At 37.9% G+C, this 6,388-nt stretch overlaps 1 long non-coding RNA gene across 1 annotated transcript; it reads right to left on the minus strand.

Moving 5' to 3' along the window:
• Positions 1–3,335: 3,335 nt before the first annotated feature.
• Positions 3,336–6,041, minus strand: LOC110822925 (uncharacterized). The gene is made up of 3 exons (XR_002541310.2): positions 5,883–6,041; positions 5,725–5,775; positions 3,336–3,682 (listed from the first exon to the last, which is right to left on the minus strand). It is a non-coding gene; the product is annotated as an uncharacterized LOC110822925 (long non-coding RNA).
• Between the last annotated feature and the right edge of the window lie 347 nt (positions 6,042–6,388).

The raw sequence follows: 6,388 nt of genomic DNA on the forward strand, positions 1-6,388 counted from the left end.
TTCCGTGATCCTGCATTAACAAGGAATGGTTGAGTAACGATCTATCGGTGAGTATTTCTCTAAGGCACTATTGTGTAAGGGATGGGTCCGAGGAAACGCGGCTCTGATACCAACTGTAACGGCCCCGAAAATTTAAAATGAAATATGTGTATTAAAAATGTCAAATGCGGAAGCGTAATAAAAATTTTGATTAACATCTCTTACACTAAAACCAAAAACGTGCTCAAAGTATAAAAGAACAAACTAACTAAAAGAGAAACTCGAAAGTAAAAGCTATAAATATAACTACGGAGTCTTTAGGCGTCCCCTTCGCTGTCTTCCTACGGAACGGGCTCGGGAACAATGTCTTTCTGATCTGAAATGATTAAATAAGGAATGAGCTACATTAGCCCAGTAAAGACATCACACTATCTCACCGTCACGGAGGTAAATGTGGGTAGAAAATACAAAAAGACCAATGGAGCATAATTTACAACAAATCCTTTTATCAATAATAAAATCCTTTACTATCCACTTACCTCGGTGAAATTCATAAAACAATATACGAAAGCAATAACATTATCATCATCATGAAATCATATGAGCTGTATAACATAATACTTATTACGCCTTTTGTAATTCAATCATTACACAACATATTTTTCCTCATTTACTAGCCTACTAGTATCCATGGGGATCCATAGGGGTCCCGCTACCTGTGAACCCTTAACACTTGTAATCAGATTCCAGGGCCGTCCCCATACCCCGTCCGGTATGGGCGCCAAAACTATAAACCTCAATACTCCGTCTGGTATGATGGTGAAACGGGCCGTCCCCATACCCCGTCCAGTATGGGCGCCAAAACACATAAGGTCTCCATACCCCGTCCGGTATGAGAGACCACAATCCCGGTAGGGTTTCCTACGGACCCGATCCGTCCACCATCTCCCAGGATATTTAGTCAGGCTGACCACATTATGCAATTATCAATTTACATAACCTTTCATTCCCTTTTTTCCCAGTCAGCATCATCAATTTGCACACAACAAAGCAAACCAGTAATTTATGCCAAACAAGACAACATACAACATCGGGTTCTCAGTCATTCAACCCATAATCAATAAAACAGTAAAGTATGCACACGAAACTATGAAATGAAAACATCAGACCTCATACTACATTTAAAACCGTAAAATAGGCCAAACAACAGCTAACCGACAAACACACCAGACTCGGGCTCCATTAGCGACCTTAAACAATTTCACACATCTGTTGATTCATGAAATACCTTTTTATCATTTATTGAACTTTAATACCGTGATAGGAAATAGGGTGAGAGGTCCTTACTTGTTTCGGGGTCCGAATACGGCTCTACAGTGCGCCTACAGGCTGTTCCTAATTTTTCCTGAATTTTTCCCAGGGAACTGAAACGCACTACTGGTACCTGCACGTGTCCCAAAAAATTCCAAATTAGACCCAGGGCCCATTTCGGCCAATATCGCAATTCCGGCACGGCGGCTCCGCCGTGCTCCGGCGACGGCGCCACTGCTTGCAGCGGCGATTCGCCTCGGGTTGGTCGTTTCCGGCCGAATTCGGCTACACTCGCATCGGTCCCTGCGATAAAACAACCCTAGGGCCCTCGGGGGGCCAAAAAATTACGAAAAATCGAAGCTTACCGGCAGCGGTGCTCTCGGGTGCGGCGGCTCTCCGGCGAGGTTCGTGTTTTGGTGATTTGGCTCCAATCAACCTATAGAGAAAGGAATGGTGATGATGGTGATATAAAAATTGTATCAAATGGAGGCCGGGAAAGGCCTCATCGGAGGCAAAAATCGAGGAGGGGCGTGGCGGCGCCGCTGGGTTTCGCCGTATTTTATGGCCGTTTGGCCGGGATTTTGGCTCCGATTTGGCCACAGGGGAACTCAGCATTGAAAAACGAGCCGGGGGTATGAAATTTACCTCGATCGGCGGCCGGAAAACTCCCCAATGCGGCGGCGGGTGGCGGCGGCCGGCTCCTTCGGCGTCTGGTTCGTCTTCTCCGGCGAGGGCAGGCGGCTAGGGTTTTTGTGGTCAGGTGTGGGGGTTTTATTTATACCATTTTGCCTTTTAATCACAATCGTCCATTTTGATTAAATCTGGGCCGTTCGTACTTGATTGAATATGGGCCGTCCGTGCACTTGCAACTGGGCCGTCCGTGCGCGTGCATCTGGGCCGTCCGTGCGCACGCTTGATCTGGGCCGTCCATGCGCACGCTTGATCTGGGCCGTCCGTGCGCGTGGGGACGCATCTGGGCCGTCCGATCGCGCGCACAAGGATCGCCCACGTGACCCGTTCCCGAGTCGACGTGGTTTTGCCACGCGGCAGGTCCTGGTTGGCCAGGGCTGCTGACTGGGCCGCTGACGTGGCTGCTGATGTGGCGCTGACGGGACACAATTTTTTTTAATTGCGTTTTGACCCCCGGTTTCCGATTTTCTTTTCAAAAATACCCCCAGAATCCTAACTTTCACTCTTTTTTTCCAAAATCAATTTCAATTAAATCCAAATAATATTTTTACTCAATTTTATCATTATTACTATTTTTATTTTTATTAAAATAAATTAATTAAATTAAATAAATCAATTAAAATAATAAAATTATAAAATAAACTAAATAAAATAAATTAAAAATTAATAATAATAATAATAAAAATGATAAAATTAATGAGTGTTACAATTTTAATGCGCTCAATAAGTATAAAAAGTAACCAAGCTTTATTTTTAAATATATAATTCATTTTGGCCCTTTCTTATTATAAAATGGTCCAAAAAGTTTAATTTTTATTGTTTAGGCCTTCAAAAACTTTAATTTTATAAATTTTGATTTAATTTAATTCATAAATTCTTTTTTACGTATTTATTTAAATTTGCAGGTGTGACAAATTTACTTCAGAATTTATCGAACTAATTATGTATAATATATTGTGTAAAAACATTTTGATTCCCATCCTCCTTCATATTTCCCAAAAAAATAAAACAATGCAAATGTTTTCTTCATTTAATATACTTTTAACAAAAGACAATAAATTACAGTGAACTAAATAGAAAAGGTATTTATATTTATTTACCATACTTTCAACAGTTTCTTTTTTCATTTAACACCTTTCAATATACAATCGGCTTTTTATGCAATTCTAAGGTAGATATATTTATTTAATATACTTTTAATAAAAGACAATAAAAATAATTTTTAATATCAAATCATGTTTTAATAATTATGTAGCATGGAAGCCCATGATGAAAGGGAGGAAAAATATTTGTTCCAAATCAAAATTGCGACAGCCTCGTTTCCTTGGCAGGAAATGGGAGTATCAAACCTAAACTACAAATAAACAATATCTAGCATTTAAAGAATTTCTCAAGCTTCAGAGTTCACATATATACATATATCACCTGCAATCTCCCCAGTATATAGCCAGATCGCAGGGGGTCAACCTGTGTCAATACAACCAACCAAACTCTCATCCTGCATGTCTATCCTTGTTACAATGTGTCACTTCTCTTTAAACCTCCAAAACATCAACTATCAAACTTATACAAGTGAGTATCAATGTGAAAGGAAAGAAAAGAAATAGTCTTCATTCCAACTAGTGATCCTTAGTGTTCTTCTTGCCTTAAATGTCAGATTCTTGTGTTATTGGATCCTGTACCGGAGATTGATTTTCCTGCTCTGTAAAAAATACAATAAAAAGGGGGTGAGTTAACAATTCAATAAAAATTATTTACTACCCTTTTCTATACCGATAACCAGTACGATTCCTACCATCATCCATATTCTAATATAGATTATATCTAGTATTCTCCACAATATAATTCAGTTTTTAGGCATTCTAACTTCAATATAGTGACCTATATTCAGCACACATATATTACCCTCTTTTCGTTCCTATATTTGATTTTCATCTCTAGTATTTTTCTTTCGATTTCGTCAGTGTATCATACTGTTCACATCCAATACTAAGAAAGAAAAAGAATAAATCGGTAACTTCCCGAATACGTAAACACAAACCCCAAATACACATCAGCACATATCATTCGGTACCACCACCAGCCAGGGCTTACACTCAGCTAATACAACCATACACAAATCTCGCCCTGCTGTGGACTTAGTACCATACGTTATTGTATACACTCTTGCATATTCACCTCTCAACCGAAATCGCCACACACCCACCCACCCACCTATGTCAAGAGTACAATAATAATGGTCACAATTGTACCATTTCTAGTACAAGGAAACTTGAAAACATATAATAACACTCATACCTCAACTCGTATGATGCGTATTGCCATAAATCATCCATCTATCACACATGAAAGTAGTACTAAACTCATCTCAACATTAATTCGGTCACTCACACACCCTTCTCTCAATGGTAACTGATTGAACGGTATATTCATCAACTTTGCACATTGTAATATAATTCAACAACATATCACAGCCCTTTCCTTTCGTTTTTTTTAACAGATCCTGTCGTCATTTATTCTCCTCTTTAACTCACACATGTTTCCCTATTTCCTCTCTTGTCTATTTTTTTTATTATTAAAACTAAATTGTTTTCCCCTGATTTGCTATGCTGTCTATATTATTATTTTTTGTTCCCATACAGACCAATCCTCTAAATTCTATAATTTGCTCCCCAGCGTATGCACACCAGTATGTATATATCTACACATATATAATTATTTTTCTGTTATTTCCCTTGTTGCCTAATTTTTGTTTTTATATTTCATCCCTTGCGAATGCACACCATTATATATATACATATATATAATTATTTTTCTGCTATTCCCCTTGTTGCCTAATTTTGTTTTTATATTTCCTCCCCATGCGTATGCACACCAGTATATATATCTACACATACATAATTATTTTTCTGCTATTCCCCTTGTTGCCTAATTTTTGTTTTTATATTTCCTCCCATGCGTATGAACCCCAGTATATATATACACACATTTATAATTATTTTTCTATTATTCCACTTGTTGCCTAATTTTGTTTTTATATTTCCTCCCCTGCGTATGCACACCAGTATATATATATATATACACACATAATTATTTTTCTGATATTCCCCTTGTTGCCTAATTTTGTTTTTATTTCTTTTTTTTATAATTTCCTCATCTATACAATGCCCAGTACCCTTCACTAATTTACCTTGAAATTTCCAGGATGCTATTATAATTTAATTGGCTAAATTTTTAAATCCTTACCTGCTCTGTTGTGTTGCATTTTAGTGTTTCTATCCTACAATCATTCTCTCATCAGGATCTCAACCCCTTATTTTACTCAAACAAGTCCCCAATATGATACTTCCCAGATACGAAATTTTCATATAATTCATCAGACCTGATGTATCTCTCTTGCATATCAGTTTAGGTGCCTAAACTAGATTTCCAACATTGGTGCTCATTGTTCAATTGATGCAGAAATTACATACTCAGGTTTATACCTAATCTTAAAACTATTTTACCATTCATTTCAGGATCTACAACTACCCATCAGAGGACATTAATAAACCTTCCTCAATACTAATTTAAACCAAAAATCAGGTGTATTACATCATTGTTCATGCCTTCAGCTAAAATAGAAAATTATTCAACCCATTTTTCACTCATATTTGAGGTCCGTAAGAAATGAAAAACCTCTATAGATTTGTATTCTAAGTGCACTAATTATCGAGATAGAGTAAGGTGGTAAATAATCCTTACCTCTTTGACAAAAGGTGATGCGGGTAGTCTCGGTGTGGGGATCTTCCTAAGCTGAAATCGGTACCAACACATGATTTAGTTTCTGATACACGTTACTTCAGAAAAGAAATGAAATGAGGTTCCACTGTCGAACTCAAAGAGAGTGAGGAAGGCTTTACCTACATCCTTGTTTGTACGGCGTTGACACTGTTTTCGACCACCAATTTCCTTCGTCCTAAGCTTCTTTCTTCTTCTCTTCTTCTTCTTCGGTCACCACCGAATTTGGGAGTGGGGTTTTTTTTTATTTTTTCATCGAGCTGCAACCCATCTTCTATTTAACCCCACAACAAATAAATCCTGCCCCTTCAATTTTTAAGGTTAAGTGCTGGCGGTCGGATGTGGTGTTATGCAGGCCAACACCATCCGATCTACCACATCGATTCTCTATGGCGCAATTAGGCCCGTTGGTTGCTGTGACGGAGCTTTATGAAGTTTTAAAGAGTATGTGGCATCATACGATTGGTTGAATAACCTATTCACTGGTGAGGTGGCCCATTTTATTTAAATTGCAATTAAACCAATGTAAATTAATACATTTTTCATCTATGGCCCTTTTTAAATTATACTATTTTCTCCCCTGACTAGACTTCTATTTCAAATATGTCCCTACTTTCTAATTAACAAA

Source organism: Carica papaya, chromosome 9 (assembly GCF_054855325.1).
Source record: "Carica papaya isolate Zhongbai chromosome 9, ASM5485532v1, whole genome shotgun sequence".
Lineage (NCBI taxonomy): Eukaryota > Viridiplantae > Streptophyta > Magnoliopsida > Brassicales > Caricaceae > Carica > Carica papaya.